Genomic DNA, 23552 nt, shown 5'->3' on the forward strand with positions numbered 1-23552 from the left:
GTACCACAGACAAATACAAACAAGATATTCAAAGACCCAGTTCTAACAATAAGATAATTTGGACAACTTACCCAGTAATTCTCATTTAACTGAGGTGCTGAGAAAGTGTGAAGGGACTAGAGCCATGCAAGAAGGGAGGTAGAGAGATTTGTTTTGTTATGATGGCAGTAGAATTTATGATAGTAGTCAGTTTTGTACATTTCAGCCATATAGACCCTGTTACTGCACTTCTTTTTCCTTATTTTTTCCTAGAAACAAGACTGAATGTGAATAGAAAAACCCTATAGTATAATTTCGGAGATACCATAAGTCCCACGAGTAGGAAGTACCCACCGGCATCATCTATGCTGTGAAGGATCACCATGTGTTTGTTTTTAAAAATAAAACATGTAAATCTGAGGCATTTATTTACATGGAGAACACTCATAAACATAGGTACTTAAAAATATTTGTTAATACTCATATACTGAAAGACATAGTTAGAAGCTACTCTAGCACTTTAAGCTTCATTTGTGATTTGATAAAATTCCTTTAAGAATTTCTACTATAATTTTAAATTAATATGGAAGAGTCTTCAGAATGTTTCATAACTATAAACTACATATGAAACGTAGCCAACAACACTTTAAAAACTTACTACTGATCCCACATTTAAACATATTCTAAAGCATTTTCTAAAACTTCAGTGCCATGTGAAATATAGTTTTATTAATACTATGTATTTTCATGTCTTCCTAAGATTATCATCAGCTGTACTTTACCTTCTAACTAGGGTCTTAGTAACGTTAGACTTGATTTTGGAGTTAAGATCACTTGTCAATACACAAAATATTATGATTATATGCTTAAACCAGTGAAACTTATGGTATCTGGGTATATTGATAATTTTTGAGAATAGAACTTTGTTATTTGTCTTAAAGGAATGCAATTATTTTAGAAAAGAAAATTTTCATCAGTAGTTGAATATCCTTTTTTGTAGTTAAATATCAGAATTTGTAATACTAGGATGTTCAAGAATAGGTCTATTACATCAGTTTTACCTTTTGTAACTAATGTTTCCCTCCAGAATGGTGAATTTTCTACTTTCAGTTAACCAGCATCACATAACTGATTTTCTGTCACTCTACTGTTAACCACTTAAAAAGAATATAATTTATAGGAATTTCATTATTATTAGTGGGAAATAGAGAAAGGGATTTTAGAAAATGAGAATCTAAGTTGGCATTAATAGCTTTTCTTTTTAAAACATTGTCTAAACCAAGCATCTTCCAATTACACCATTGGGCCATGTCCCTATTGGGTTACTATGTGTTACAGCTACTAGGGATTATACACCGTGGGTTTAATTTCAGATTAATATGTATCATGGCCAGTGCTGATTGGTTTTTCCTGCTCTGAGAGGATCTCCTACAATTTGGGGGAATACTTGCTTAAATTTCACTTTCATGAATGTTTTTGTTGCTACTGTTACTGTTTATACAAATAGAAAAAGGGCATTCTTCACTTTTTGTTGATATAAATTACATTAACATTGTATTGCTTTTAAAAATCAAAATTATATGCATTCTCATCATATTTCCTCTTCTGTTTGACCACTACATGTATAAAATCCATCTATAAATTTTTCTTCTGAGTAATGTGTACTTGTAGACTTATTTCTTAAGTTGTTCAACCTCACTATACTTATTTTTTATTATTGTAATTTTATTCTTGTAATCTTGATGCTATGAATGTCACAATTTGAAAGTAGAAGTCCTTGTAGGTTCACTCCTATAAAATAAAAGAGAAGCACAGGGAGTTATACAGTGATTCACAAATATCGTGTCCATGGCAACTTGACCAATTTTTCCTTATTGAGGAACATATTTAAGAGACATGTAGATTGGAGATATCAAGCTTGCTGATTATAGTTTTATGGATATTTGATGGATGCCTCTGGGCTTTTGTGCTAAAGCCTCTGGGGAAAAAACTTGCATGTAAAAATGCTTTAGAAGTTCTGTTGTGGGAATGGAAAGTGATGATTTTAAGTAGTTAATAGTCATATAAAAATATTAAAACTTAATTCAGCATTCTCTTATTTCTATTGGATACTATTCTATATGTACCAGTCAGTCAGAAATGCTGACTATTGGATACTATTCTATGTGTACCAGTCAGTCAGAAATGCTCTCATGCTAAAGAGAAAGCTATTCTGTCACTTTATGAAGGTAGAGAGGAGGGTTTGATTTTAAGTTTTTTTGGTTGTTTTTATTTAGAGTATTATGAAATTCAAAACAAATTCTTATATTTTATACCTAAATTTTATCTCTTAAATTGCCCTGATTTTCTCATTTTAATTCTTTTGAATTGTCATGCACTAAGGGTGCAAATTCTTTAACTGGCATTATAAGAATTCTTGATCCTAATGGAACAAAATGGCAGCTCTTCTTAAAATATAATAACCTGATCAAATATTGTCTCTGGATCTCCTAAAAGGAAAGAATCTTGATTTATTTGAGGAGTTTATTCAGAGCCTCTTTCACATCCTTATTCCTCAGGCTATAGATCATGGGATTCAACATGGGAAACATCACAGTGTAAAATGTAGAAAATATTTTGTCCCTGTCCAAAGAATAGCTCGATTGTGGAAGAGCTATAGATGTAGAAAATGGAGCCATAGTACAAGGTGACAGAGGTCAGGTGGGAGGAGCAGGTGGAGAAGGCTTTGAGGTGACCCTGGGTGGAGTGGATCTTCAAGATGGTGGTGATGATGAAGAAGTAGGAAGCCAGTATGAGCACAGAAGGTGTGATGACATTGGAGGTCAGGAGGAAGTACATCAGAGCCTGATAGCCATCCTTTCTGCCACAAGCCAGCTTCACCAGGGGAAGCAGATGACAAAAAAAATCATCAATGACGTTGTCATTACAGAAGTTCATGATAAAAGTTCTTTTGGTAATGACGAAAGAGTTAATAAAGCCACCAAGGTATGAGGCTGCTACCAAGATTGCACACAGCCTAATGGGCATGGCCTGAGAGTAAAGCAGTGGCTTTGACATGGCCACATAATGGTCATAAGCCATGGCAGCCAACAGGTAACACTCACTGTACACCAGCCCAGCAGAGAAGAAGAACTGAGCTGCACAGCCAGCAAAGGAGATGCTCTTGTCTTCAGAGATGCAGGTCACTAGGATCTTTGGAGTGTAGGCAGATGAATATCAGAGATCCAGGAAAGATAGATTCCCAATGAAAAAGTACATGGGTGTGTGCAGCCTCGAGTCATTACAGATCAACACCATGAGGATCATGTTTCCCACCAGGGTCACAAAGTAGACACCAATGAACACCACAAAGAGAACCAGCTGCATCACAGGGTCTGTTGTGAAGCCCAGCAGGATGAACTCAGTCAGTGTATCATTGCTTCTCTCCATGGTTATTGGAATCTCACCTAAGAAGAGAAAAAATGAGAATTCAGTTTAAATCACTGTCTTGTATACATAGAAAATATGTGAAATAATCTATGATCCAACAGTGTAATTTTTCATTTTAGAAAGCATTTTCATTTTGTAATAAACCACTTAGACTTTACAATTATATATATTGTTAAATGATAAATTTAGGTACATTAATCTTTCAATAGTTTATTTGAACAAACACCTATTTGAATCAGGCAGCTATCAGATTAATTCTGAGTACCCCAGGAGAAAACATAGGAGAGATATTTTTATAGAAAAGACACAGATCAAAGCAAAACAATCATTTGATTGGCTATAGATTAAGTGGTTGACAAATTTGGGAGACCCTAGCTGGCTCTTTGAGATTGGTGCTTCTTAAATTTCATTTTCTGGGATTCAAGGTCCTTAACTCTGGCTTAATGTTTTATTTTGCTTGCAGTCGTTATCAAGATATAAATAAGAGCCACCTCAGTCTGATGGCTCACTTGTTTAATGACTTTAGATATGCAATTCCAAAAGTCTGGAGTTGGTTAATGTCCCCCCCTCCACCTTAGGAATGATTGTTCAAATGAAGGATGTCCTTATAATTTCTATTTTCTTGTATTTTAGCCTTCTTCATCATGCCAGACTACTTTACTGCTAAATGTGTGATCTCTAAGCTTAACGTGTTACTTGTTTGTATCTGGAACTCTGAACATCACCTATTTTTAATGTATTTTGTTTTGTAAAAAATCAAGCAGTTTTCTTTTAACATTTCCGCATATTGTGACACCCTGAATCCCTATAAATTCTTGTCATATTAATACTTATAGGCATAAGAAAATACTCAGATTATAAGAATAAAAATTGAATATATACAATTTGGGGGAGGAAATGTATGCAGAAAAATAATATATAAAGATGGGATTATAAAAGGCAAAGGATTAACTATTTTTTCCTTATTCTATCAATAAAAATATATTTGACAATAATCTAAATAGCCAGTTTTATTTTATTTTATTAAAAAAATGTATTGAAGCAGTCAATTACAATGTGTCAATTTCCGATGTACAGCATAATGCCCCAGTCATGCATAGACATACATATATTCATTTTCATAGTTTTTATTAAAGGTGATTACAAGATACTGAATATAGTTACCTGTGCTATACAGAATAAACTTTTTTAAAATCTATTTTTATTTGTATGTAAATAGTCAATTTTAGATGTAAGCAATTCATATGTAGTATGTAAGAATTATAGGAGAATAAACTTACAAGTTATTTAAAACTTTTAATGCACTATAATGTTTTTATCAAGAATTTTTATCTTAATAACAATTAGTCAAAAAATTACGTATCTTAGGATACGACCACGAGACTCAGCCTTCCATCCAATGACACAGAAATGTGCTCACTTTCTTCAGGATTCCCTGCACATAGACTCCAGCTGTGTTCTTGAACTGGATAGACAGGAATATATCTAGTGTCTGTGCATCCATGCATTGAAGGAACAGTTCCAGTCACACTAAGTTCCCACCAACCAAAGTTGTTTTGTAGCTAAATAAACAAAATTTTCAGTGAATATGACAGTGATGTGTATGCTTGCCATCTTGAACTTATAAAAATACTGTTTGTCCAAGACTCAGTATTAGTGTTACTAAAACCTACTTCTGAGTAAAATGTAGGACTCTATCAGACTGTCCTTCTCAGGCCTTTGCTACCACTTCTCTTCTAAAGGTCCCTATGTGGGTTCAAAACCACACACAGCTGAATTCAATGCTGGTGCTTTGGTTCTCATCTGACTTGATCTACCAGCAGTTTTTGACGTACTTTATTCATTCTTCCTGCTAGAAACACTCTCTTCACTTGGTTTCCAGGTCATCAGACCTGCCCAGGTTTTATTCTACTTCTAAAGCTACTTGTTTTCCAGTAGCTTTGGTGTTATGGCCTCTAGCTTTGAATTTTGGAATGCCCCGGAATCAACCCTTGAATCTCTCCTCTTTTCCATCCACAGTCACTCTGGTGGACCATCTAGTCTAATGACTATAAGTGCTGTTCACATGTGAGGTCCTCCCCCTGCTTTGTGTGTGTCTGTGTGTGTGTGTGTGTGTGTGTGTGTGTGTGTCTTTCTGTTTCTTCCTGACCATGCCTCTTCTCTGAAATCCAGATTCATGGATCCAAATTCTTGCTTAACATCTCTTACACGATGTCCACTGGGAAGGTCAGGAAAAAATGAGTTTCCAGTAGTCCATCCTAGACTGCTTTGCTCTCAGACTTCTCCACTGTAGTAAGTGGCATCATGTCAGTTTAAGGATAATCAGTGGATATTTTTCACCCTTGTTTGTCTTTTGTTCTGTAGTTGACTAATCAGTGACTTCTTGATTCTACCTTCAAAATATACCCAGAAACTGGCCCAGTTTCCCAGCTCCGGTGGTTCAGCCCTGCACTGAACTACTGTTATCTCACATCTGCATCACTGCAGAGCTTCCTGATGGTCTTCCCATTTCCTCCCCACTTCCGTCCTTACCCTGCTTAGTCTCTCAACAAGACCGCCAGAGTGATCCTGTGAGAACACCTGTTTAGATCACGTTACTCTTCTTCTTCAAACACTCCAATGACTTCACAGTTTATTCAGAGTAAAAGTCTAAATCCTTACAGAGATGTACAAGCTCCTTAGATTTCTGCTCCCAGCCCCTCCTGTTCTCTTCTTCACGGTTCACTCTGCTCCAGCCTAGTAGCAATGCTGCCCTCCTTTCGATTCCTAGAATAAACTGGTTTCACTCAGAGCCCTTGACAGTTACTCTTCCCTGTGGATAGAATGCCCTTCCTTTGTATCTTTATAGAGAATCCCCTCCCTTTTCTCAGGGGTCAGTTGCCACTCACATTACCCCTTTCCAGGTGTTCCCTGATCACCATGGTGCACTCCACTTCCCTGATGTTCTTATACCCCCTTCTACTTTATTACTCTCCCTAGTGCTGCTCACTCTCTAGTATTACATATTTCTCATTAATTCAATGTATTCTCTTTCCCCTTCAGTAGAATATCATCTTTCCCACCTGCTTTTGATGCAAAATGTGTATCAGTTCAGTATTTATCTCATTTAAATTTGTACGTTTATTTTGACGTTTTGTGGGCTGTTTATTCTAAGTTGAGTAACGTCAATACAAACTGAGAATAGTTTGGTGATGGAGCAAAGTCTTTGAAAACACGGATCCAGGAGAACTAAAAGGGGTTTCCTGTGAGAAAAAGTTGAAAACTCTTGTACCGAACCTTAAACTTAATAACTTCTGTTTCCATTTGTTTTATGATTCTCGTATTTGTACTAGAACATTATCACACATAAAAATAATATCTGAGCATTTTGAATACTGTACTCTGAGTCAAGTACTGAGCTCAATGTTTCATAGACATTAGTTTATTTATTCCCATTATTTTATTTATCCATCATGGGTATGTTTAAGGATTAACAGAAATAATTTTACAGAGGACCAAACTGAGTTTTCATGAGTAGTTAGTCATTACACAATTAGTAAGTGGTGTTGTCTTACTCCAGGGACCTGGCACTTAACCACTAAGTCACCTCCCTTGATATCTGACATTAGAGTAACAGTTGTTTGTGGGCTCCGTGGGTCCTTCTCTTTTTGGTTACAACACCCTAACTCAAAACTGATACGATAATTCTGAGAGACACGTGCTGTCACAGGTAAGCACCTCACACATGTCGCATCAGATAAACACTTACTCACGGCTTCCAAATGGTCTTCCATCAGAGTCCTGTGTCTCTTCCATTTACAGCCAGTCCTGTCTATAAGTACAGAAGCATTCTGTTCGCCTCTCCCAGGACAGGGACGTTTACCGGCAGTTGTCGTAGTCACAGCCAACAAAGGAGGACATCATGGGTCCAGATGACTTATCTTTATTCAAGTTCCCCAGTGTATTTGATCTTTAAGCACCTCAGGAGTTCATAGCTTGGAAAGTCTCTGAAAGGCAAACTAACCAAAAAGTGTGTTAACATCAGTGCCAAAGAAGAGATTGAGTTAAAAAATTGATGATGCTAATTACTACATTTGAGAAACTACTTTTTGTAAAACATCTTCCTGGGGTCTTTATTTAGTTGTCAAACACCTATGGAGAATGAATTGCCATTTCTCCTACAGACAAGGAAATAGATCAGGTCAGTTAATTAATTTGCCCAGGGAAGGGCAGTCAGGGTTTGAACCCAAGGCAATCTGATCAGAAAATTCATAGTCTTCCCCTTACATCAAATGTGCTTCAAAGACTTAATACTTGAGTCTCTATTCAGCTGAGATAATAGTGCTTCAAAAGCGGACTGCACTTACCCCGAGTGTTTATAAACACAGGCTCTGTACCAAGCATATTCAGCCTCACTTTTCATCAACTCATTACCCAACTTTTAAATGGCAAAAAGCCTTTCATATTGGCTAATGTCCTTAAAAGCAACTTGTCAGGTTTCTCCATTATTTATCTTAGTAATACTTATTGAGTACTCAGTATGCATCAGAAACCACACTGAGTGCTTTAAAGTCATTGCATTTTAACTTTCACAGTAATCTTGTGAAATAAATATCATCATTATGCCCATTTAGATGTGGGCTATATGGGACATAGAAATGATTCTACATCCATTGTTCAAAGTCACAAAATGTAAGACTCGAACAGGGAAGATTAAATCTATTTCTCTCTGTGCTAATCACCTGTCCCCAGATCTCCCTAATTATCCAGCATTACCTCTGTTCCAGATACTCTGCCAGGTACTGTGGAAAGTGATAGAACTGAAGTATGGGGCGTGGCATGAAGAAGGTGGAATTTATTGGGAGGCACCGAATCTTTGTAAACAAACACAACAAGTTATGGTGGAATTACCTGTTGTATCTGATAATGAGAGGCAGGCCAGGATGAAGAGCTTGCTAGGAAGCACTGTGTGTGTGATGAGACATTTTTCACAGGAGGGAGAAACATGCTTGTGAGTTTGAAGATGCGTGGACGGCTACCACATTGGAGGAAGACATTTCTGGCAAAAGGCACAGCCGCCAAGACACTGAAACTGGAAATGGAATGGAGGCTGGAGGAACTGTCAAAGTCCATCAGATCCATTGGGAGCATGCAGCGTATTTGTTGGCATGACGTTAGATGAGACTTCAGAGGTATTTTCATGCCACATTCACAAAATCCTCAAAGGCAATGTCTTCACTTGGACCAATGTTAAGATGCTTGAAGTGTCAGGGGCTGTGGCTAAAAGCTGGGTGGTGTTAGGGAGGCAGCTACCACTGTGGGCATCAGCATGTGCAGAGCAAGGCTGATTAATGAGTGCTTAAACTCCCTACTCCATCCCTACCAATGTCAGGATTAGGGGGATGAGGAAAGACACTCTTCTAGAGACTCAAAGTGACCACCAGCAATTATAAACCAAATCAGTGGCATGGCTGAGTCTGAGATTGGTGCCTCTGACTCCACGTTCTATGCTCTTTCTCCCACAGTAAATTCCTCCTAAGCCTTCTCCTGCCATGACTTAAATTCTCCTTTCTTTTAGATATTTTTGCTGTTAGTCACATCTTGAAGAGAAAGGGAAAAATAACTCTTGATTTCTTAAGCATCAGGCCCTAAGCCTGAATTCTGTGGATCTCCTCAGCTGAAAATGTTCAAATCCACAACACAAACACACACAAATGAAACAGTGCACATATTTTCTCCATGTTTTCCTTTAGGCTTAAACATGGATGCAAAGTCACAGGTTAAAAATTTTACCTTAAGAAAGGAATTCTCTTCCAGTCAATCTCAACTGGAAGGCTATGACCACTTGGCAGTAATGCTAAGCTATTGTCCAACATTCATTTTAAATGCATCATTTGTCTTCCTATCCCCCTGGGATAAATTTTTTTTTAATTGGACATTTCATTATTTTGAGCCTGAGTATAGATGGCTTTTTTTTAGTTTGCTGTCCCCTAGGGCTCTTGTGTTAGTCACAAAAGCTTATTCCTGTGGTAAATAGTTCTCAATGGCAATTTTTTTGCACTTTTTGTGTCAATTATAGTTTTATTTTTCATTTCTCCCCTTAATGTAAGTTGTCATTTCTCACCACAAATAGTTGGGAAAGCCCAGTCTCCCTTTTTACTCAGTTTCAGAAACTGCCATAGAATGATTGTGCAGTATGAAAATGAAGCTTTGAGGCTCCTGTCATAACAGAATGGAAATGACTGTTGAGTTTTTGTGGGAGTAAAACAAAGATTTCTGTGCCAATAGTAAATCTGAATCACACAATTTACCAGGCTTTGTAACAAGATCTCATCCCGACATTCTAATATTTAAATCGGTGAGTTCCAGAATATTTGATAACAGTCGATCCCAAGGGTTTTACATTCTTGGAATTCCTCATGGTTTTGTAGCTTGAGGGAATGGCAAAAAGTCAATTAAAGCAAAACTATGCATTGACAAAGTCAGGTCAATCTTACTTAATAAGACTTAGATAGGCTTTGTTTGGAGATTGAGATTTCCCCAGTGATAGATATATTCAACCATAATTTTCCTTCACATTTTGTACTGAGTTTTGCTGAATCCAAATATGTATATAGAAGGCATGTATTCAGTATGTACAACTGAATATTAATAACCACATAGGTATCAATATATCTGTGAGGTGCTTAGATATCTTCCATTTGTCCTTCTAAATAAGCTGCCACCCTTTGCCATACTGTTCTCTGGTCTCCAGGAAACCAACCCAAATGAACTGTATTACTTAAGATGAACAATGGAGAGAGAACTAAAATGAGAGAAAACGCTGGGTTCGGAACACTTATTTCCAGACTATGTCGCTGCACAGGTGGTGACGGCCCCATTAATCCCTAGACCACCGTCCTGGCTTTTATCTGGTTTCTCTTACTGCAGACTCTCCTTCTCTTTCTAGGCCCTGGTAACTGATCTTTCCCCTTCTCCCTTCAGGCCTAGATGTAGTATGATGTTGTGTCAAAGAATGAGTCTATTCTTTGTCATTTTCCCATATTCTGTTCACATATTTATAGATATTCTCTTTATTAAATTCTCAGATTGCCCGATTTGAGTGGGCCATTTGGTCTCTGACTGGTGACAAAATTAGCATTAGCTGTAGCCCTGGAATCAAACCTTTAAGCTGGGTCTCTGGGATTAGTTTGCTCGCACATTTAAAGTATGAGCAAATATATCACTTGCCAGAGAAATGGGACACTGGGGAGCCCTGGCAAGTGGTAGTGTCGTGATAATTTAAATGATCATTAGTAATGTCATAGCATGAAGTGCAACCGGAGAGCAAAGCACTGAAAGATGATTTCGTTGTAGCACTGATGGTGACCATAATACTGGTTGTAGAAATCACAGGGTCTTCTAAATTGAAAACTGTGACTATCCTTCTGCAAACATGAAAGAGTACTTGGAAAGCCTCAGCAGTAGGTTTGAAGGAGCTTCTCATCTCCTTTAGTCCCTTAGGAAAGATATGGTTGAGGTCCAAGCCAGGGCTTAATTATAAGGATTGCAGACACGCAATACCAATCAAATTCCAAACATCACCAGATGGTTTATGGTAAGGGAAAGGAACTGATTGAGGAAAGAATTGAGGTCATAAAATAATGGGATAGGGACATTGGGCAGACAAGAATGGAGCTAAAAACAAAAATCTTTGCCTGAAGAGGCAGTTCCTAGCTTCTCCCACCTTAGAGAGTCAGTTATTCCCTGTACAAAACTCTTCCAATGACTGTACTCAGGGAGTTGCCTTCTGAGCTCATGTGATTCTCCTCAACACCCACCCTCAACCCTCCACATTGCCTTTGTAGTGAAAGTTGAGTATTGCTTAGCCCAGATGGTGAATCAAATACTTGCTCTTAGAGGAAATGCACACTAAAAAATGTTATGAGATTTCATTAATCTCTATTAGTAAGAATCTAGAAAGCATGCAATTGGCTTCTAAAAGCGGTAAACCAAGCAGTATGAAATATAAGGGTTATTGAAACCAAGGTTATCAACACAAGTGCACCCATGGAAGATTCAGGAATTCACTGTGTGTCCTTAAGAACTACAATTAAGCATTCAGTCTGACTGATTCTTTTGAACTGTTTAATACTGACTGAAGAGAAAAATATCCCGAATGCAATGATGGCAAAACATGTGGATAACGCCAGTACTGTAGGCTTAATTAATTTCTTCATTATGCCTCTATTTAGTGTTGTGGCTTACTAAGATTATTTATAAGCATATTTGTAATCTTTTTGTGTTTTAGTAATATTATTTGGACTTTCCCTGTAGTTGAGGTGAACTTACAAGATAAAAATGAGTAAAAATCTTCACAGGCTAGCAGTGATTTCTTATTTGGAAAATCAACCAGTTTTCCTAAAGTAAATAAAACAGGAGCAATGTATCAAATGGTTAATTTTTTTAAAATAAAATTTTAAAGTCAATCTAACTTTTATATCCACCATTTTAAACAAAATTTTGCTTTTTTGTACAATGATTTCTCCCACTGAAATTGTTTTTTAATTCTCAGCCAACATTAAGAAACCTGTTTTATGTTACTATTTTGTATTAATTTAATACATGAAAATTACTCATGAATAATTTAATCTTGTAATAACTTTATTATAATTGTAGAGCTTTATTCTAATAATTTATTAATTATTCTAATTAATTAATAAGTGTATTCCATCTTCATCTATTATATCAGAAATTGAGTCCACATAATTAGCTTTTATTTAGGAACTATTATCTAATAACTTTGTCTCAACTTGGCTCTTCTGTGTGACAACTGTTACTGATTACTATTAGTAGTATTAGTAGTAGCATTCATCAGTGCTGACTGTTCTTGTTTTTTGTAGAGCTTCCAGTTTTACTGGAACTGCTTGGAAAATGGGTCTTTATATTTATGATTTGCTGCTTATGCCAAAAAATTAACGTATCTGTATTTATTTGAATTTCTGTTTCTATGTACTATATATTTAGTCCAAACACACTTTTAAAATGCAATCAACAGGGAAATACATACAAGATCTTGTGGTAGCTCACAGCGAAAAGAAAATGTGACAATGTTTATGTATAACTGAAAAATTGTGCTCTACACAGGAATTTGACACAACATTGTAAAATGATTATAACTCAATAAAAAATGTTTAAAAATGCAATCAAAATGAAATAATCTACCATATTTACCTTTCTTATATTGTCTGTGTACATTTTTCATTTTTTGAGAATCCTAGACATCCTTGGCTTTTTTTTTGGTTAATATATTACAACTGAAAATATTATTTTGGTTATTATCATGATTTTATGTATATATATATATATATACATATATATCTCCAGGACGTCACAACGTCACCAGCACGAGACTCTTGAAGTTAGTTTCTTTTGTTCCTGACTCTATCATTTGTAGAAGCATCCATGTTTTGTAGACACAACAGAATATTTAGGCACATACTACTTGTCCTCTCACACTAAAACACGGACTGAGCTGTCTTACAAGAATCTTTTATTCTTTTAGGTGAGTGGTATTAGGGATACAGATTAAGGACCCAAGTTTGCACTTGCATCACTTCATGGAGTGCAATGGGTCATCTCTGTTTAACACAGAAGAAGGGTAGTCTGAGATGTGCAGATGTTTTCTTAGTTTAAGGCAATCTCACCCATGTTTATGTGTTTTTCACATCATTTATGAATGACACAGAACAGGCCAATTGATCTGCCCCTTTGAGGATTCATCCTAGCGGAGCCCTCTCTGTTTCCCGGAGTCATGAGACTCACATGAGAAAGCATCTGCTAAAGGACGCCACATCTGCCACGTGCTGTTTCCCCTTTGCCCACTGAGCAGCTCCTACCACAGTACAGCCTCAGGGGGATGACACCCAGTGGGGATCCAGTCCTGGAGTCTCAAGCCTCGTGAAGAAGGCAAAGTGGAACTGGACGTTCCAAAAAGGCTTCAGCAGATGTTGTAAATTTTAGATTGTTTTCACACAACAGTTCTTAAAAGTTGGAATAATGTAGGGAAAAAATGGAAGTAACAACACGGAACTCCTTAAAAGAACACAGATTTGGGTCTTAGGTTTGTCTAAATCCACAATTGTGTCCTTTTCCAGTAGAAATATTGGGAAAATAAGGTTTCAAGGGCTCCCCTGGGGAGCTTTGGGAAAATACATATATCAGAGTTCTGTCTGCAGAGGTTCTAATTCAGGATAAGTCCTGGGTATTGATATTAAATAAATAAGGGACAGCAACCAACTCCATTGCATCCAGGATTTTAGAATATTGAGATTAAGTTACACTGTCATTTGGAGGCATTATTTGACTCAGCTGCCTCTTTGTACATTGAAAAGGCTTAATTAATATTAACCTTTTGCTTTTTATTCCCTTCCGTTCTTTCTCCTTTTCTTCCCTTGAGCTCCATGACAGGGGCACAATGCAGTGGTCTAGATACTTTAACACCCATTTGAAAAATGAATAAACCGAGGCTTATGAAAGTGACATGATATGTTTGAGCTCACCAAACTGGTAGTGCCCCTTCTGGCCTTACTGTTTCCTTATAAAAAGTTTGTGTTTGCTAGCTATGCAGTTGAAGATGGTTCCAGAGTTTGCTGTGATCTGGGAGAAGAGACCCTAGGGTTTGAATTTGCTATGTGGACAATTGAATGTATACAATGATCATAACCATCTCTACATTCCAGGATGAGAACACTGAGGTCACCTGGAAGGCATGGTTTAATCATGGCGAAGGTTCACACTCAGGGGAGGGAGAAAAGAGGGAGCAAGTAACACCCACATCAGCCAGGAATCCCTCAGAACAACTCATTACATTTTAATTACTGGTCTGGGACATTGTCTCTCAACAATCTAAAACTCAGCCTAGCGTCCTAAAATGAAACCCAAGTGACTTAGGGATTTTACTGGGTATGCATTCATTAACTCTCTTTTTAATCTAGAAAAGGGCTGAGTTGTATTATAGCAGTATCTCATTTGTGGTTATTTTAGGAGATTTATTTGTATCTCTATGAAATTATATGTTTTTTGCATGTGGATATCATGTTTATTCTGTCTTTCATGGGCTTTTTTTTTTGCATGACTATGTGGTAAATACAGGTATGAAACAGATTATTTCTACACATCATTTATGACGTTAGGGTATTTTTTATCTCTTGTGCCTATGATTACAATTGCTTACTAAAATATTACAAAAATAACAGTAATAGTAAAATAAAACTACCAGTTATTTAACTAAAGGACATTTTGAAAATATTTCAACTCAAGTAGAAATTATGGCTTTGCCATGTGTCCTGACTTTGGGACAGGTGTATAATCTCTAGGATCTTCAATTTTCTCATATTTAAAATGGATATACATACATTGGAGTCATTGTAAAGATGTGATTTACTACCAGCAAAGTATTTACACACCTTTGTCATGTAATAGAGAAATATAATAGGTAGCATTTAATTTCTTTTGGTGACTTTTTTTTTTCCTTTCCACAGAGAAAGGTTTTTTCTTGGGACAAGAGGGTGGAAAGGTGATTTTATTGTCTCTACTAAGCATCAGAATTGATTAACTTTTATCATGTTTTGCCACATGGCATTGTTGGCCTCTCTTAGAGCAGGGCCTTCCAGGAGCCCCTGCTGTCATAGTTTCCTTTTTCTCTCCCATGTGCTGTTAAAACCAGATCCCAATCTTTTATTCAAGAGGATTTGTGAAACTAATTCACAGTAAGTGGTACATTATCATCTACGGTGCAATTTAATTTTTTTTATTTAAGTACAGTCAGTTTATAATATTGTGTCAATTTCTGGTGTACAGAACAATGCTTCAGTCATACATGAACGTACATATATTCATTTTCATATTCTTTTTCACCATAAGTTTTTACAAGATATTGATTATAGTTCCTTGTTTTATACAATATAAAATTGTTGTTTATCTTTTATATATATATTAGTTAACATCTGCAAATCTTGAACTCCTAATTTATCCTTTCCCACCCTCTTCCAGTCTGGTAAACATAAACATAAGTTTGTTTTCTATGTCTGTGAATCTGTTTCTGTTTTGTAAATAAGTTTGGCTTTTTTTTTTTTTTAGATTCCACATATAAGTGATATTATATGATATTTTTTCTTTCTCTTTCTGGCTTAATTCACTTAGAATGACAATTTCCAGATCCGTCTATGTTGCTGCAAATGACATTATTTTATTTTATTTTTTTTTATGGCTGAGTTTATTCCATTATATAACTATACTACAGCTTCTTTATCCAATCATCTGTTGATGGATATTCAGGTTGTTTCCATGTCTTGGCTATTATAAACAGTGCTTCTATGAACATTGGCAATTTATAAACACTGTAAGTGGTATTTTTATTCAAATGATCATCCCTTTTCTAGAATATTTTCATAACTCAGAGGTGGATTCATTAGAAAAATATTTAGGGTCTTCCTGATAGTCCTACCAATTATTATTCCTTAGTAAGGGAGGGAGCAGAATCGTCCCTATGCTCTCTTTACTCTTAGTCCTTAAACTTCTTAGTCCTTATGTTGATTTTTTTTAACAATAAGTTTCATTGATTGATGAGCTGATAACCAATGAAATCACAAACTTTGGCAATACTAAACACATGTATGGAGTGTGTGAGTTTGTGCAGGCTCTGAACACCTCTGCAGTGATAAATCAAGTACTGCTGATGTATTGTGTCTAATATTCCTCTGCTCTTAGAGCACAAGTATATTTCTAGCAAACCGTGTAATGTGACATTTATGTAATATTGTTACTATAATATTTTCACTGTGTCAGATACTGTGGTGAATTACTAAATGTACTTTCTAGTGTAATCTTCAAGACAATTCTGTGGATTAAGTATTAGTATAGTTCCCATTTCACATGGGAGAAAATGAGGTTTAGAGAAGTTTGGAAACTTACAAACTGACCCAGCAAAGAAATGGTGAAGCCAGAATCATATTCTGATTGTCCTTGTCCAGAGTGTTTACTATGTACTAGGGAATGGAAAAAATATAAATAAGACTTACAGGATCCCTAGAAACCCAAAGTCAATTGGCAAGATCGACTAATACATTTTTACTCACACACACCCCCACCTGTACAACAATGGAGTATGTTAAAGGGTGGAAGTGGTTCAGCAGAGGGGACTCTGATTAACTCTGGGTGAGTTAAATGAGGCAGAGTTTCAAAGAGGATGTCATGCATGCCTAGTATGTAAAATATTCAATAGGAGTTTTCCAGACAGACAAGAAGGCATGTGGCAACAGTGGCTTTCATCTTGTGAAGTGAAATGGAGGGTGTACAGTTTACTCAGTGATTCCTGTTTGATTGAGATGATTATATAGAATCTACTGGTAATTATAAATCATCCAGGGCTTCTGCAAGCCCATATTTAATTTGGTGGGCTTGCTTTGTACTATGGGCATTATATTTACTTACAAAAGTGTCTTTATTCCTCTTGTCTTTATGAGGGAGATGCAGTTCTGTGTGTTCTTATAGAAACAAAAACAGATTTATATCCTGAAAAACTGACAATTGAATAGAGTCAAGCTGACTTTGAGGAGTTTTAGCTGTAAAGTGACTAAAAATGTTCTTTGAGGAAACTGTGCATTTAGAGGAACCATGAGACTATCTTTTTGATTGAGTCATCAAACTACAGAGTGTTTAAATGTTGAATCAATATATTTATGTTCCTTCATGGGAACGTATTCTACATAAGCATGCATGCCTCTGGAACCAAGACTTTATTTTTGTCCTGGTTTTACTACTATTGAAATAAATATAGATATATTATATACATGTTTATTGTGGGTGCTTGCATATATATTCAGAAATTTTTTAAGTGATTTTGGACAAGTTGTTTACTGTCTTAAAGACTTAGTGTCTCCATCATTGGCCTGGGGAGGGGATGAGGAGTGCCAATAATTCCTGTTCTGCACACATAACAAAGATCCGCTAATGAAGGGGATCTTTATTTTTAGGTTATTGGACTTTACGTGTGTTACCTCATTTACCACATCCATCAGCTCTGTGTATGAGGATGTCACTCTTGCTCCCTTCCTGCAGGTAAATAAAGTTAAGCACAGACTGGCCATGTGACTTGTGCAAGAAAAGTCTCCCAGCTGGCACGTGATGGAACTAGGCATGTGATTTCGGCTCTTCAGATTCTGCGTGCTTCCCCACTAGTCCCATGATCTGATGGGACCTGATGGCGTGCCGCCTTGTTGTCAACTCAGAAATTCACTGTGGATATCCTTTGCTGTCATCATAATCACCCCTAAACATTACTGAAACAGCTTTTATTTTCAGCAGGACTTTCTAACCATTGTTTGGAGGTCCTGGAAGGGAGTTCCCTAACCACCCTTCCTTCCTACTCTTGATGTAAACAAGACTGTGACTTAACTCCTCTCTCCTCTCTCCAGGCCCATCCCTCCTTTACTCCTGGACTTCGTATTTTAGATTACTTAGTTCACCAGTTCATGATTTATTTGATTCAAAAATCCCTGTTTAAGTCAAAAGATAAGGAAGCGCTCTAAAATATATTGTATGCATATTAATAGTATTTGAAAAATGATGCTTTGCATGAAGTAGTCTTTTTCATGACCTGCACCTACTTGGTTCTTCAAATGTCTTCTTCCTAAGAGTCCCTGTTCCTTCAGGAATCAGAATGCTTCCTTCATCACAACTTTCCATGGACTGTGAGGTTTATGAGAGTATCAAAATGTCTGTTGTGTTTATCAGAAGAGCCCAGCATCTGGTACATACTAGATTACCAAAAATATAGTTTTTGAAAGGAAGAAAGAAAGAAAAAAGAAAGAAAGAAAGAAAAAGAATGGACAAATGAATGGATGAAAGATTGGCAGCTTCTTTTTGCTCTTACAGCTCTGACTGCCTCCAGGGCTCTTCCTCACCCCATGTCTTTCTAATTTCCTGCTTTCATCTGCTGAAAGCCAGTTAACCAAACACGTTAACTCTGCCCCTAAACTAAATAAGCAGGCACAGGGTGGGGTCTAAGACGTGCTCAATGACTAGACCTGGTAACTTGTCTGGATCTTTTTTAATGATCTTTTTTCTCTGAAATGGTTTTTATCAGAGAAGTGAATTCTGGCTAAGTGTAGCAATACTGTGTGTTACTAGGGCTATAATAATAGTTGTTATTTGTGGGTTGTTCCCTACGTGTAAGCATTGCTTTAAATTCTTTATACACACTATTCAATTTCACCCTCAAAAAATTGGTTCTATCATTATCCTTATTGTAAATATAATAAAATCATCAACGACCCCTATTGCATGGAAGTTGTGAAGCTGGGAGAATCGGCACTTAGTGTGACCCATCACGGGTTTTGCTGTTGGTGTGCACAGTCTTTGTTCTTAGGGTTTCAGCATGTCTAAATACTAGAAAGCAGAAAATTGCATCAGGGTGATACAGGAGCGCAAGCCTCTTCTGGCCTTTATTTTTAAGTTCATGAACAGCACATCAAACAGTGTCTTTTTTGGCTTTTACTTGAGTTGTTCTGTGTTGGGTGTCGAACAAAAACATAATCAGATCTTTCTGAATAGGTGAGCGTGAGCAAGGCTTTGAAGACTGCATATGATTTGAAAAGATTATGAGCAGCCAAGAGGGCCTCCCCTCAGAGTAAAGGCTAGAATATCTGTTTAACTTAATCAGTGTTTGAGTTTGAATATTCTTTTGGAATATCCCCTTCAATAGCAGAGAGAAAGCTTTCTGCTTGTAGTACAACTCAGATACTCAAGATATAATCTCCTTGCTATCTTATTTTTATCTTGAATTTTCAACACTGTGATGTATAGGGCATTTGATTTTTTTTTCTTTAGGTGAGTGAATGGTTCTATGAGAGGGAGGTGACCAAGAAATGAATCTGATAAAAACAAACTTCACTGTGACTGAATTTGTGTTACTGGGGCTCTCATTTCAGCCAACGATAAAGCTCATTCTTTTTATTATGTTATTGTTCTACTATTTGTTAACAGTGGTGGGGAATGTTATTATTATCATTATTATCCAGATAGAACCATTTCTCCAAACCCCCATGTACTTCTTCCTCACTAACTTATCCTTTCTGGACATCTGCTATACATCCACCAATGTCTTACAAATTCTGTCCAACATGGTGGGGAAAAGGACAATCCTCTTCTCCAGCTGTGATACTCAGATGTTCTTCTCCCTCTCCTTTGGAATGATTGAATGTGTTCTTCTTGGTGTCATGGCTTATGACAGATATGTAGCTATTTGTCATCCCCTTCATTATACTCTCATTATGGACCAGAGCACCTGCATCCAGTTGGCAGCCATTTCTTGGTCCAGTAGTTTCCTGAGTTCCATGGTCATCAACATCCTCACCTTGAGTTTGCCCTACTGTGGGCCCAATGTCCTGAATCAATTTTTTTGTGAAGTTCTTTCCATCCTGAGGTTGGCTTGCACTGACACCTCAGTTACTGAGATGGTTGTCTTTATCTTCAGTGTCATCATTGTCTTCATTCCTTTTCTCTTCATTGCTGTTTCCTATACCAGAATCCTTCAATCAGTCCTCAGGATTTGATCAGCCTCTGGGAGGCACAAGGACTATCCACCTGTGCTTCTCATCTGACAGTGGTGGCCTTATTCTATGGAACTGCCATCTTCATGTACATGAGACCCCAGTCGAAGTCCTCCAGGACTGGGGGCAAGATCACCAAGGTGTTCTATACTGTGGTCACACCCATGCTCAACCCCTTGATCTACAGTCTAAAGAACCAAGATGTAAAAGGAGCTTTAAGGAGAGCTGTTGTAAAACAGAGGACATGAGACCTCTTAGTGTGATGCTGAGGTTAACTGTTAACCTAAGATAATGGACTTTCCAATATGAAATGATAGAATAAAAAGTGGCTGGGACAGTCAACATCTGCCCTATCATTCATAAAAGACACTTGGTTCCAGCTGCAGACTCAACAAGAAACATGTCTCCCCCAAGGGCAAACCATAAATTTCAGAAAAAGCATCCTTTATTGAGTGACTACTAATTTCTCACTCCTTGAGAAATCTTGGTTCTCTAAAATCACAGACTCTTTGAAATTAATTGCTCCAAATTATATCAGTAAGAAGAAACATCTTACTCCTGCTTGAAAGATGTAAAACACTTTGGTGGGGAGAAGCATTCTCAACTTTCAACTCAGGTGCAGAACTTCAGATAGGGGTCTTTGGTTGCAACATACTGCATCAATCTTAGTTTTGTAGTTTCCGAGGAGACAGGACCCTGCATCTACTTTGTGGTTTAAACCTAATTTTGACCCCTTTATACATAGCCCTGCTTTGCAATGAATCTCTCAAAATGTTGCTTCATTTAAATTTTATCTTAACTCCACCCTCCCCCCAAATCCTAGTGTGTGGTATTTTTCTTTGCAATGGATTAATAAATCTGATTTTATGTGACTTATAGGCTTATTCCTGGTGGTCTTAGGCTGATTGTATGGACGGGGGATAGCAATGATTAGAAATGGAAGATTTGGTCAAGGATTAATAGATTAACTAATTCATTCACTACATATTGTTGAAGGGCTATAGAATAGAACTTTAAATAAAATAGAAATAATTTCTTTATATATAGATATTTGTAATATACATATACTATACACACTTCCATTGACAAATTGTGATAATGGATTAAGGGACATGATTATCAAGGGGTGGTGACAGACAATAATAGGAAAGATGACCTTCTCTGAAGAGGCTGCACACAAAGGAAGGAGAGGTAGGAGTCAGATCGAGAAGAGCTTCTGTTTGGAGCATGGTTGTGGACAAAGACTGGAAATGTGAGATGGTTTGTTCATTTGAGGGAATAAAGGAAACTATTGAGAAACAGGAGATGTGGCTGGAGAGGCAGACATGAGACGGACTATGCAGGGCAAAGCTGCTTATGGTCAGGAGCAGGGATGTACTCTCCGCAAAGTGTAAGCGTTATAAAGAAGGGTGGTATGACACCACTTATGTTTTTGAGAGGTTTTCCTGGATGCTGTGTGGGAGACAGATATACATATATGTGTCACAAATGTGTGGAAAGAAATATGTCCTCTGTTTTGAAGCTTTTCAACCAGTGGTACCTTTAGTAAAGAGTTATTCTTCAAATTAAGAGAATAGCAAAATATAACTTCAGATTAGTCTACCTAATAAACTTAAATATGGCCTTTGACTAAATTATTACATAAGACATAAGCAATTCCTAAAATTTTCTCACTTGTTTATTTCATGATTTAGATAAAATAAAAATCATATTTCCCCTTTTGCAGATATCCAACAGTTAAATGCCACCATTTCTTCTAACTGCATACAAAGGTTGTATACAATCAGCAAATACATATGTGAAGTCTCCTTAATGAGATAAGTAATGTAGACATCACTGGTTTAGAATTGACTTAAAATGTAAAAAGCAAGCAATCAATCATCTATCTTTATCTAGACATCTCTATCCTCTCTAGAATAGAGTTATTATGAATTGATGATAAAGTTTATATATTATAAACCTGTCAGAATTTCTTCAGAAGTTGCTTTCACTTTTTGGACATGGCTGATTAATTTTAAGGACAATAATGCAATATTGAAACGTTGTAATGTCATCATTGTAGGTATAGAGGATATAAAAAACACTACAACCATACATTATGTTACCAGCTTTCCTAATGGGTGTCTTTCCCTTTAAAGTGAAAAACATTAATTCAGCATTCCAGTTAATAAGTATGAGGATTGTAAAATATTGAAAAGGAAGAAAGTCCTGGTGAAGCTAATTATTCCTCATTAGTACCATTCTTGCAGCATAATTGGAAAGCTGAACTGCTTCTTTGCTATCATCTGTTTTACCTCTTGCCTTCATTTATTCCTATAATAGTGCCTTTTTTAGGCTATTTGAACTTGCTGTGAATCAGCTCACCACAGTCACAGGCAATGTGAGTCTTCCATCAAGTGCTTCACAGCACAACACCGTCTAAATTGACTAATCAAAACATCATGCTGAACACAGCCATGGGCCAGACACTTACAGAGCTTCCCTAATCACTTCCCCAGTTCTAGTTGTGCCTGCCACTTTCTACCATGTTGCACACTTCCCTGTTTTACAGAACACTGGACTAGGACTCAGCAGAAGTGAGCTATCATACTCATAAGGGGTGTATGTTTTAATGTTATAGTGGATTTACATGTGAATCTAGCCCAAAGGACAGCTGCCATTAATTAAGCCCCAAAGTGCTTAAATACACGCCTTAGGATTTTCTCATATTTTAATATCTGGATTAGAGCACTTTTGAGAGTGAAATGTAGCACTGCTGATACTTATCCCAGGACAATGGGCAAAAACTCCTGAGCAAGGGGGGCCATTGGCCATGGTAACACTCTTGCTTAGTTCTCACAGAAATCCCACACTGTAGGCATTACTGGTACCATTCTGCAGATGGGAAAACCCAGAAAGTGAGTTCAGGAATGATTTCTAGAAGTGATGGTTGATTTGTGACATAAAGCAGAAGCAAGTGTTTTCTAGGTGGGTTAGTGGTGTTTGAAGCATAGACTCGTGTAAGCAAAAGTATGCAAAGGGAGGAAGTTTAAGGTGTACTTGAGCTCGACGTAACTTGAACTTCTGGGAGGTGGGATGTGGGAGGAAATGACTAAGATGAAGCTGAAAATGTAGAATTTCACATGTCATCTATGGGTGGCATTCATGGTGTTGATTTCATCATGGGCTCCCATTCCAGTCTCCAGAATAAGGCTCATTATTCTCACTAACTAACTTTGCTCTAACAGAGCTAAACACACAGATACCAACACACCTGCTTCCAAAGCCCCTCACTGGCTGCACATTTTTGGTGTCTGACTGTTTGAAGCAATCTGGACACCAAACATTTCATCTCACTCCTTTCTTTTCACAAACTTCTTTAAGTGTTCATTATGAGTTTGCTGTTGTGAGAGGGACACCAGGTACATCTCACACAGTGTCTGCACTTTAGGCATTTACACGTGTATGTGCATAACTATAACATCCACACACAATCAAAAGAAAGTTACAAATGAAATGATTTTGCTGTTCAGAAGAGTAAGTTTTTTTACCAGCCCAGTAGGTCAGAGAAAGAGGGTGTCTGGAGGAGTAGTA

The 23552-nt window shown here is 37.0% G+C and overlaps 2 pseudogenes; one reads left to right on the plus strand and one right to left on the minus strand.

Annotated features, from left to right (window-relative positions):
- Window positions 1-2489: 2489 nt before the first annotated feature.
- LOC140694298 (olfactory receptor 9G1-like) lies at window positions 2490-3408 on the minus strand (annotated as a pseudogene).
- Window positions 3409-19295: 15887 nt separating this feature from the next.
- Window positions 19296-20227, plus strand: LOC140694437 (olfactory receptor 2G3-like; annotated as a pseudogene).
- The last annotated feature ends 3325 nt before the right edge of the window (window positions 20228-23552 follow it).

Source organism: Vicugna pacos, unplaced genomic scaffold (genome assembly GCF_048564905.1).
Source record: "Vicugna pacos unplaced genomic scaffold, VicPac4 scaffold_21, whole genome shotgun sequence".
Classification (NCBI taxonomy): Eukaryota; Metazoa; Chordata; class Mammalia; order Artiodactyla; family Camelidae; genus Vicugna; species Vicugna pacos.